This window comes from Balaenoptera acutorostrata, chromosome 9 (genome assembly GCF_949987535.1).
Source record: "Balaenoptera acutorostrata chromosome 9, mBalAcu1.1, whole genome shotgun sequence".
Lineage (NCBI taxonomy): Eukaryota > Metazoa > Chordata > Mammalia > Artiodactyla > Balaenopteridae > Balaenoptera > Balaenoptera acutorostrata.
In genome coordinates this window covers 39,007,206-39,019,273 of record NC_080072.1, presented here as the reverse complement: position 1 = coordinate 39,019,273, position 12,068 = coordinate 39,007,206, and the positions used below count along the sequence as shown (strand labels likewise).

The window sequence follows — 12,068 nt, the reverse complement described above, 5'->3', positions numbered from 1 at the left end:
CCAGGGCTGACATGCTCCTTGTCACCACAGCTGACCTGGCTTAAAGCTGCATCTCCTGGTGCCCTCTAAGTCAACACGGCACGGGAGCCACTCCTGCCCTTTGTATCAGGCAGTGCCATCAGCTACAAAGCTCTGTTTCCTTTTTCCTCAGGCTCTGCCAGGTGTCCTGGAGCTAATGAGAACGACGCAGGAGAGACTAGCTTGAGGATGGGCGGGGCCTCTCCGGGAGAACTATCCTCTCCCTTCTGGAGAGCCCCGGGCTGTTTCCAGGTCCCCTGGGTCAGACCCAGAGCCCTCAGGAAGGTGGGGCGCAAAGAACTGAAACCCAACTTCGTAGGATTCCCCAAATCCTCCTCCGCCATGCATACTGCCCCGCCTCCCAGCCACGCTCACTCCTGCTTCTCAGCTCTTGTTTCCCCCATTCCTCCTTCCTGGACAGGGCTCCCTGCTCCTCTCCTCCGAGCTGTGGCCCCCTGCTCCTCCAGGGCCTGCCTCAGCTCATGCCGCCTCCAGGAAGCCTCCCCAGGGAGTCTAGTGCACGTTGACCTCTCTTCTGGCTGAATTCTTCCCCCACCGTTTTGATTTGTAACTCGGTACCTCAAAATGGACCACACATGAGCTTCCCTGGTGGCGCAGTGGTTGAGAATCTGCCTGCCAACGCAGGGGACATGGGTTCGAGCCCTGGTCTGGGAAGATCCCACATGCCGTGGAGCAACTGGGCCCGTGAGCCACAACTACTGAGCCTGCGCATCTGGAGCCTGTTTGCAACAACAGAGGCCGCGATAGTGAGAGGACCGTGCACTGCGATGAAGAGTGGCCCCTGCTCGCCGCAACTAGAGAAAGCCCTCGCACAGAAACGAAGACCCAACACAGCATAAATAAATAAATAAATACATTTATTTAAAAAAAAAAAAAAAAAAAAAGGACCACACTCCACCCTGGGCTGCTCCCTCCCTCTCCTGTCCATAAACTTGGCTTCTGTGAGCTGCCCAGGCTGGGAGGGGGCAAGGGATGAGCCTCCTTCTATAACCCCCAAGACAGGGAGTCCAGTGCAGAGAAGGAGGGATGGAAGGCCGGGCAATGTACATCCAGCTCTTTCTGCACATTCAAGTTTGGAAGGAAGATGGGAAGGAGCGACTAAACAGAAGAAAAGAAGGAAGGAAGAAGTGAGTTAAAAGGAGTGAAAGGGGAGGGAAGGGCAGCTACGTGAGACTCAGGACCACAGTCACAAGAGGACAGGTCAGACCATGATCCAGGCTGCCTTGGATCATGCTTTAAGGCTCTCTATAGATTTCCCGATTACGTAACTCTCTGGCTCAACAGACGCCTCTTTGAAAAACCCTTGGAACTCACCTCCTCCAGGCAGCCTCCCATGACTGACTCTACTCTTTTGCCCATCCCCTTGGCTCCCTGAGCTGTACTACTTTGCACTCATCAATGCCCATCCATTTCCCATGATGCCAGGTCCTCTGGGGGAAGGGCTGGAGGTCTCTGCCTCACTGGCAGTGAGTTTAACGCTACATTTATCATCTGTAGTCAAAGATTACACTGTCTTTTTTCATCACCTTTCTTTGAACAATTTCAGAGAGCGGTTTAGGGATATATTTTGCACAGTTATTTTAGACCCAATCTGCCTCTAAGTAATGCTGAGACAAGACCTGCTGTAATCTTAGATCCGTGTCTACTATCAGGCTCTGTATGTTGGGCCTGCGAGGATCCCCAGATGACTAAGCCCCAGTCCCTGCCCTCAACCAGCTTGCAGTCTTGTGAGCAGAGTCAAATATGTGCTAACTGTCAACAGAGGCTGTGTAATGAGAGTGCCTGGGAGGGCAAAAGGGAGAGTCTGGGAAGCTGCACAGGGAGGTGATGTCTGAGCATCTCAAGGACAAGCAGAGTTCACCAGACAGTGGGGAGGATGCTGCAGGCAGAGAACACTGCACGGGCAAAGGCCACGAGAGGTGAGAGGGCGAGGCGAGCTGGGAGAAGGCGGGCACCTCAGTGTGACTGGACAGCGGGCAGGTGAGGGGCCTCACATCACACGGCAGAGGGCTTCACGCATCTGGTGAACACACACTGACTTTAACTCACAGCCCACTTTTCCTCAGTTAGATTAAGGCAGGGACCGCCATTCTAGTTGGCATTTAGAGATCTGTGTGTGTGTCAGGGAGGGTGAGGGTGTAACAACACAGATGAATCTCAAAAACTACTTTATGACACAAAAGACCGCATGCCACATGAGTCCACTTATACGAAGATCGAGAACAGACAAAACTCATCTTCAGTGACAGAAACGGCAACAACGGTTACCTCTGAGGGCAGGTACTGACTGGGAAGGAGAAAGAAGGAACTTTGCAGGGTGATGGAAATGTTCCACATCTCAAGCCCGGTGATGGTTATCCAACTTCATACAATCGTTGAAACTCACTGAATGGAACGCTGAAGGTCTGCACATATTCTCATTCGTAAAACAGACCTTAAAAATGCGTGTGAGTGTTCTTGCTTGTCACAATGACTGAAGGGTCCTCCTGGGAAATATTCAGGGGATTGGCCAGGGATGCTGTCATAACAGAGAACTCCCCCACCCAAAGGCCAGCAGGGTCCCTGTCGAGAAACATTGCTGTAGGCCACGGGGAGCTACAAGGGGTTCAAAGGGCAGAAAGAACTGGCTACATCTGGGTTCTGGGAAGACGGGGCTTTTGAGGTGATGGGAGCCCACAAGGTCCAGGTATCTTAGGTGTGAAGTGACACAGAGGTGGACATATGACCTCCACTGCCACTCCTCGGCCTTATATTTGGCCAACTCCAGCCCACTGGCCCGAAGCTGCCCAGGCCCAGGAGGTGCCCTGGGATGTCCCTCTAAGGCATCCCAGAAGGAGGCCAGCTAAGGAAGTCAGAGGCGGCAAATGTAAGAGGTAAAAGGACACATTCCCACCTCTGGCCTCCCTGCCTCAAGATAAGCACCAGGAATGCTGACTGTCACCGCCTTCCTGTGAAATGCAGTCTCAGTGAGGCGGGGCGCCCTGGGAGGCCGGAGTCACGGGAAGCAGGGCTGGATATTGCTGCTGCTGCCACCAAAAGCCATGTTCTGAAATCATGGGCAAAAGAAGAACACTGCCAACTTACACTAAAACGCTTGCCTGACCCCTTCCTTCAGGAAGCCTTCCCTGACCACCACGCTGGACAGGTGCCTCTCCTGTGTCCCCACAGCCCTCAGCTCATCACCAAAGCACAATTACTACCTAGGTGTGAATTCTGGCTCTGCCACTTACTTGCTGTGTGCTCCTGGCAAGTTACTTAAGCTCTCTGAGTCTATTTCCTTATCTATAAGCTGAGGATAATAAAAACCTTGTGCAATGAACTGTGATAAAGATTAGGTGAGATAACGCAGTAAGCACTCAGAAAAGTTAGTATTTCGGATTACTGCAGGGAGCATCAGTACAGATCACTGTTGCCCGGTTACTCTCTGGTGCTCCCAACGGACACACACAAGCTCCTTGTGGGCAAGGTCCTCATGGCGTGTCGATTTCCTGGCACAGTGAATACCTGTATGCACGAATGAATTCCATCCCTAAGATCTCTCCTGAGAGCTTTCTTTTCCCACTCACGATGCCTCTAAATCACAATAATTCTTCAGAAATGGAGGGTGGATTCATTTGTATTCTGTTCACTTGCCTGTCTTCTCCCTCATGCCATGCAGAAACCTACACAAAATTTGCTTTAAAAAATTAATGGTTTCTTCCTGGACCCTCCAGTCCTAAGACTTCACTTAGTGGTCTTTTTTGATGAGTACACAAAAATCCTTAATAAAAAGCACCCCGTGGTTCCTCAAAAAATTAAATACAGATTTATCATTTGATCCAGCAATTCCACTTCTAGGTATATACCCCAAATAACTGGAAGCAGGGGCTCAAGCAGATACCTGTATATCAACATTCATAACGGCATTATTCCACTATTCACAATAGTCAAAAGGTGGAAGCAACCCAAGTGTCCATCAACAGATGAACGGATAAGCAAATGTGTTATATACGTACAACAGACTATTATTCAGCCTTAAAAAGGAAGGAAATTCTGACACATGCTACAACACGGGTGAACCTTGAAAACATTATGCTAAGTGAAATAAGCTAGACACAAAAGGACAAATGGTATATGATTCCACTTACATGAGGTACCTAGAACACGTGAATTCATAGACAGAAAGTAGAATAGAGGTTACCAGAGACTGGGGGGAGGGGAGAATGAGGAGTTATTGTTTAATGGGTACAGAGTTTCAGTTCTGCAAGATGAAAAGAGTTCTATGGGTAGATGGTGATGACGGTTGCACAACAATGTGAATGTATTTAGTGCTACAGAACTATATACTTAAAATGGTTAAAATAGTAAATTTTATGTATTGCACCATAATTTTTAAAAGGCACCCCAAAGCAAATCAATAAAATGTTGGAGGGACTCCATCTGAAATCTGACACCCCTCCATCACACCCTCAGTGCTCTGTGACTTTGGCCTCCCGGCCCATAACGTCCCTCTCCATCCTCTCCATGGCTCCAGCTCTGGTGTCCATTGTTTTCTTTCTACCCCAGGACCCAGGACCACGTCATTTGTATCCATGAAATCAACCTGCATCTGTCCACAGACGACATGTACTTTAACCTTGTGCTCTTCTTTCCCCCTCCCCCGGGTCCTGTCATACCCTATTGGGGATGCTTAAATCAGATGCCTTGAGAATCTGAGATGGAAAAGCTGTGTGCTTGAAGATGTTCACTGCTGACTATGTCCACCAATTAAGAAATGATTAAGTAAAGTATGGAAGCCATTGAGGATAGAAGAAGGTCATGTATGAGTACAGAAGTTACAAGAACATGTTAAGTGAAAAATGCTGGGTACAAAACTAGATGTGGACTCATTTCAACTATAAAAGATACAGACCTACAGAAGAAACAGAATGGGACATATAAAATCATGGTTCATCTATAAAATCATGGTTCATCTTACAGTTGTTCTATAGTAGGTTGTGTTATTTTTACAATGTAATTTATTTTTCAAAGGCTGGGTCACAGTCTTAGGCAGATAATGAAATATACAATCTTTGGAATCCACTTCAGACAGCCACATGCCACCCACCACTGAAGTCCACTGAATCCCTCCTGAGTGGCTTCCAGAGAGTTGGGGGAGAAAGAGAACATTTCCACTCTTAAGAAAGACATATCAAAGCTTGGTATGTCTCTCTAATGACATCAACCAACCACCTCACCATGCAAAGGAAGGGCAATTTAGGGTCTGTATTCTGCTATCACAGTAACAGTAACCAGACTTGGCCAAGAACAGTTTATCCCCTACATTAGCTCAAAGTTAGGAATTCTCACCAAGATGCTTGCTTGCTTACAAATTGTGGATTCCCTGCATCTAGCTCGAGGAGATCCCTTCCCAACTCAGCATGCCTCACCCCAGGTATGGAAACTTGCGTCAAGGCTGCTTCAAGGGGGACACAGGAAGGAGGGTGGCTTTTATTCTATGTGCCGCAGCTGAGTGGGAAAAGCTTTCTTCTGTCTAAGAGTCTGGGAATTCTGGAGCTTTGCCAGATATTGGTGTCCAAGGTGCTTGTCCCACATCTCACCAGATGCAAAAAAGATGGGGATGATATTGAAGAATGGGGGAAGACCTTACTTTCCATAAGGAAGAGCTTTTTGGTGATGGTACTGTTCAAAAACTAAAAAGGTTTTTAGTTTTTTTCTTCAGCTGACCTGAGTTTCCAGTTCCTAGAGGTGACAAGACATGCAGAATCAGATGGAATTTGGACCAGGGCACCTAAAGAGACTATGATTCTAAGAAGACTTAGACTACCTGTCAACTTGCCCTCTCAAAAGGTCCAGCCTAGTATGTGGCTCTGACTGTTGATGGAAGCATCCCGTCTCCTCTGTGACAGGACCGCCTGTCTACCTCCCATCCACCAAATCATCTGAGTGCCACAGCGAGCCACAGCCCCACACTGTGACAGTGGTCACTGTCCTCCAGGAAGACAACAGTGTGGGCCTACAGATATCACAGACCACAGTGCTTAGTGCCATAGGGGCCCTAGAAACCCAAGCCCTACCTCCTAGAGATGGGGAAACAGTTTGGGAGAGGGGAAGGACCTTGCCCCAGGTCACTTAATCATGAGTAAACTTCGGACTGAACACAGGTACTTACACACAGATAGCTGCGCTGACCCACACTGGTAAGAACATATTTCCTGGTGTGTGAGTTAAATTTTTGGTAAAGGGTGCCACATATTTTGAAATGTTCACACATACCCTGTGTTCAACCGAATGCAGACAAAAAGCTTTAAACGATTAACCATCTTCTGGAGTTTTTCCATTCGCACTTATAGATCCATTTAAACAATTAATTGGGTGCTTAAAGAATTTATACTTCTATAAATAGTTTCTCTTTCCCCACTGCCCTCTCTGCCTTTTTTGGGAATCTGTCAATTTACTGAAGATGATAATTCCTGGTCCTGCAAGTATGGGCCTTTGTGCTAGAGATGAGTTTCTTTAAAATCTCTACAAGGGAAATGTCTGAGGGCATAAGAGTTGCACAAGGGAAACTTTGAAATGAAGCCAAAAGGTTGTATATTTGCACTGGAAAGGGGATGAAGGAAGACCAAAAAATGTTACCATTTTAATTGTTTTACAGTCATTTCAGGTATGTTTTACTATTTCGCCTTAGTCAACAGCCATACTGAATATACAGACATGACTCAAATTTTCAGGCTTGAATGACATCACAGATATTCAAATCATCTGAGCTTTATCATTTTGATCATACATAGCTTACTATGCCCTTACTATGCTACAACATCTTTATTTAGTCCAAGATATGAGGCTTCGTACGTAAATGGTGGTTTCCAACATTCATTCATTAGACAACTATTTAGTGAGCCACTGCTGAGTGTCGGGCTTGGTTTTCTAGGCATGACGAACACAAGGAGAATAGGACTCCAGTTCTCTTGTACTCATTAACATCATACGACCTCTTATTCCTCAGGCCTGTAAGCACCTACGTGATCTGGGCCTGCCCCTCTCTCCTACTGTTTCCCTTTCCACCCTCCCTCTTGACCTATGTTTTACGGCCACACTTGCTGTTCCCTGAAAACAGCAAGCTATTCTTACCCACAGGGCCTTTGCACTTGCGGTCTCCTTTTCCCAGAATGCTCTTCCCCAAGGTCACTTCCTCACTTCATTCAGGTCTTTGTTCAAATACCACTTCCTTGAAGACAATTCTTTTTAAAGGTAAATCTCTTCCCCCAAGTCACCCCTCATCCTGCTTCATTTGTCTCCAGAGCATTGCTCACCTCTTGAAATGTTATACTTTGCTTACGTTTTCTTTTCTGTCTCCCTTGGTAGAGCTCGGACAGGAAGTTCATCTTTTTCAGCAATGTATCCCTAGAGCCTAGAACAACCTCACACCTAACAGATGTTTCTATGTATTTGGATAATAAATGAATGAATGAAGGAGGAAGGAAGCAACTGGCTCTGGACACTTTGGGGTGCTCGGTGAGCCAGCTTTGCAGGAGTCATTCTGGTACCCTGTCAGATCATGGCCCCCACTCCTGAGCCTCCCCTTCCCCCTCCTGCTGGGCTCTGTCTGTGAATGGATGCCCAGCCACTCAGGCTCCAAACCTTGCCATCACTTCTCATTCCTCCCTCCCTCTACTCCCACATCCAATCCTCTGCCAGGTCTGGTGACACTGTGGTCTCCTGCATCAACTCCTCTTTCTCTGCATTCTTACAACCCCCCGCCCCCCACCTCCCCTATCTAAACCTTCCTTAACTCTTACCTATACCACTGTCATTGTTTCCTACCTGGGCTCCCTGCCAGCAGGCTCTCCTCCTCCAATCTGTTCTCCATGGGGCAGCCAGAGTGAGTTTCCTAACGGCCACGCTTGATCATGTCTCTCCCCCACTCAAAAACTAAAGGCCGACGATCACGTGGCTTGGCACTCAGTGCTCCCAGCAACTGCCTCCACCTTCCTACCCAGCTTTCCTTCTCACGGCTCCTCTTTTACCCTTTTTGCCCAGTTGGAATGAATTGCTTTCCAGTTTCTACACACGTCCTAGAAGCCCCCACCGCCGGCTCTCTGCTCATGTTGTTTCCACTACTTATAATATTTTCCTCCTTCCTTCCGTTGTACAAGTCATTTAGACCCAGCTCAAATGCTACCTCGCTTCTCCAAGAAGCCATTCCTCGTCTTCCAGAAGAATAAACCCCTCCTTCTCAATTCTATCCAAGGGGTCATCTGTCTCTCTTTTCGGACAGGTTTCAGGAAAGGACAGGCAACGTGACATAGAAGAAAGAGTTCAGAATCTGGGGTCAAATGCTCTCAGCTGGAGACACAGCTACCTGGCTCTGAGACTTTTACAGTACAAATCCTTAGATAAGTTAAACTCTGAGTCTTAACTTCCCCATCTATAAAATGGGAATAATAACGCTATTGATATCATGGGTGTGTTATGAGGATTAAATATAAGTGACAGCATGTAAGAAAAGGTTTGACTGTATATAAACTATCAAATTCAATCACCCTTAGGTGAGAAATAACCGATCAACAAAAGTGCGACTTCTCGCAGGGAACTTCATGGATGTCCTATGCTGGCTGAGCCCTAAGTCCAGGAATAGATCAGTGGAGGAGGGATTTTTTGAGGGAGAGGGACTTTCAGGATTCAAAATCTCATGTCCTTGGGCAATCTGAAGAAGGGAAGAAGTGGAGGGTGGACTTCCCTGGTGGTGCAGTGGTTAAGAATCAGCCTGCCAATGCAGGGAACACGGGTTCGAGCCCTGGTCCACGAAGATCCCACATGCCGCAGAGCAACTAAGCCCGTGCGCCACAACTACTGAGCCTGCGCTCTAGAGCCTGCAAGCCACAACTACTGAGCCTGCGTGCCACAACTACTGAGCCCACATGCCACAACTACTGAGCCTGCGCTCTAGAGCCCATGCTCTGCAACAAGAGAAGCCACCGCAATGAGAAGCCCGTGCACCACAACGAAGAGTAGCCCCCGCTCGCTGCAACTAGAGAAAGCCCGCGCAGCAACGAAGACCCAACACAGCCAAAATAAATATGTAAATAAATAAATATAAATTAAAAAAAAAAAAGAAGTGGAGGGTATATCCATAAGGCTGGGGCCTTAATGGTATTAACAGCTACCTATCTGGAGCTTTTTCTATGCCCCAGGCCCTGTGCTAAGTACCCTACATAAATGATTTCATCACAGAGTAATAGAAGAGGAAAACTATAAGTGCTCCCCTCCCTTCCCCAACGCCCCCCCAACAGTTCAGACCTGAAAGATATCCTGACACCAATCCAATGATCTTATTTTTTGGATGGAGAAACTGAGACCCAGAAAGGTTATAAGCATTCACTGCAACTGTCCAGCCAGATCTCTTCACTCTGAGGGTGAGAGCCATGGCACTGCAATAACCCACGGGCCACTGCTCCTTATGAAGTCTATGTAAATGGTGCTTCTGGAGCACAACGCCATTTACAGGCACAACAATGTGAGTGGTGGCCCCTGGAGTTATGCCAGCTGGTCACCCTGTCTCTGCTCCATGCCAGGTTGCTCACCCAAGAAGGAAGCTCTTGAGACAAGAGCCTCAGGCCCCTAGAGACGGAACACTGTCTTCCTTGCCAACTCCCCCATCCAACAGAGTCTTCTCAAAGATGACTGACTTTATCCATTCACCATCCAGCTGGCACTCCATCAACATACCTCTCGGGGCACCCTCTCTGCACCAGGCATCGGGTTCAGCTCTGGGGAGACCCAGCTGCCTTTGAGGAAGCCTTGCCTGAGCCATCACCCGAGCCTGGTGAGGCTGTAACTCAAGCTTCCCCAGCAGCTCTGTCAGCAACACCAAGAGGCCGCACTCAACAAACATCAAGGAGGGAGAGGTGGCCAGACAGGAAAGACTCGGAGACCTCTACAAAGGGATGATAAAGGGAGCCTGGTTGGATTAGAAGACCTAGGCCCTTAAGGAGTGGGGGAGAGTGAGGGGGAAGGCACACAGTCAGGTCAAGGTGGGGGGAAGGGGGATGACTCCTTGACCATGACATTACCTGGTCCAACTAAGGACACTGGTTCAGTGACTCCTGGGAGAACCAGGACTAACACCCTGGAATCTGATCTCCTGTCCAGGACTGCTTCATTCTCCCAAACTAAATCTCAAGATCTCCTGTGAGGCTGAAAGAGGCCAATTAAAGGCCAGCCTTTTTTTTTTTTTTTTAAACAGTAAGTATGGTAGCGAATGAATGGCACCCGACGCTCCAAAAGGGGGCAGGGCTGGAATTACAAAGACTTTCCTGATACACTCAGGTAAATTTTTGGGATCTGGGGCTTCAACAAGGATAAGGATGGAATTGTATAGGAGAGGACATGAGTATGAAAGCCAGGGACGCTAGATTCTAATGCAGGCTTTGCCACTAACTCTCCCGTGACCTTGGTCAAGCCACCTCACTGGGCCTCAGTTTCTCCGTCTGTAGAATGAGGGCGTTGAATGAGTTCCCAAGATTCACCTGGTCTTGACCCTCTAAGGTACATGATCCTTGGTTAGGTAAACCCCTCATAAGTCTGACCCGAGCAATCTCCAGGTTTTGCAGGAGCCTGGGCCTCATCCAGGAAAAAGGGGCATGCTGGGGGAGGGGAACACGCTGGGCTTTTATTTTGGGGGCGGGTGGGGAACTGGTGGTTTAAGCTACACGGTCCGGGGGAGGCGAAGCGAAGCGAAGGCTGGGAGCCCCGGTTTACAGGCCAGCAGGCTAGCGGCGATCTCCAACCTTCCTCCGGAGCTTCAGACCCTGGAGAGGCAGGTAATGCAGCCAAGAGCCGCGCACCAGCCACGGCAGCAGAAAGGCTCGCACCCCGGACCACCTTCCTGATCCCTCCCCTCCCTCTCCGGAACCGCGCACGAGCTTCGTGGGGAGTGGCCGCTGCTCTCTCCCCTCTACCCAGCGCCGGGTCCCCTCCCAGGCGTGGGGGACCCCTCCCCCAGTCCCGGGGCGCCGGGAGCCCCATGGGGGCGTGGCGGGGGCGGGCGCCGGCTTCTCCGCTTGGGGGTCTGGAGGACGTCTCAGTTGCCGGGGCTCCCTGGGAGGGACCCCGCGCCCTCCACCTTCCAGCTCCCCACACAAAGGCGCCGACGGAGGCGCCGCACTTACCGGCCAGAGAGGGCTCCGGGCGCCGACGAGCGGGCGGGCAGGCTGGCGGGAGGATGTGCGCGCGCGAGTGTGCGTGTGTCCCTGTGTGTGTCTGCGCGAGTGTGTGTGTGCGTCTGTGTGAGGGGGACCTCGCCGAGCTCTGTGCGTCTGCGTGTGCGGGGGCGTCCGTCCGTCGGTCCGTCTGCCCGGCGCTCAGTCCCGCGCTCCGTGCGCGCTCCCTCTTCAGATCGCCTCACCAAATGCGCTTCGGCTGCGGAGTCTCGGGCGCAGCCGCCAGGTCGGCTCCTCGCCCTTAGTCCCGGCTCCGCCCCGCCCCCGGGCGGGCTTGCGCCGCTTCCCGGGAATTGCGCAGGGCCCGCGGGGCTGGCGAGCGCGGGGGCGGGGAGCTCCGGCGGCGCCCAGAGCCCAGGTGGCGCCGGGTCGCGGACCCTTAATCCCCGACCCGGATCTCGGGCGCCCCCACGGGCGCCCCCACCCCGCAGCTCCGCTCGGAGTCCCCGCAGGCGCCGCCCCCACGCCGAGGTTGCCTGGACCGGGAGGGCGGGGGAGCGGGAGCACCGCATCTGTTTCATTCATGATTTTCTCCTCTCCTGAGCCCCAGGCCCGGGTTGCGCTGCTACGGCGGCCGCCAGAGGGACCCCGGCGGGGCCGTGCGCGCCGAACCCGGTGCAGGACCGCCAGGCAGACAGCTGGGGGTAGGAGAAAGTGAGACAAAGGGGTCATAGTCGGGGGGTGGGAGGGAATTTCATGGAGGGGGTGCTGTGGCGCTCCCCGCATGATGCCCGCACGATGCCGTTGCCGCACCTGCACAAGCAGAGTGGTTGCATACAGCGGCGCGCACAGTGCCGGATGCCCAGGACCCGCTCCAGGACTCGG

At 50.8% G+C, this 12,068-nt stretch overlaps 1 protein-coding gene across 1 annotated transcript in view; it reads right to left on the bottom strand.

Annotated features, from left to right (window-relative positions):
• Positions 1-11,260, bottom strand: part of PTPN5 (protein tyrosine phosphatase non-receptor type 5) — a 55,096-nt gene extending 43,836 nt beyond the window's left edge. Inside the window, exon 1 of the mRNA XM_057553651.1 lies at positions 11,193-11,260. The gene's annotated coding sequence lies outside the window, so the exon portion shown is untranslated. The remainder of the gene's footprint in view (positions 1-11,192) is intronic.
• Positions 11,261-12,068: the final 808 nt, after the last annotated feature.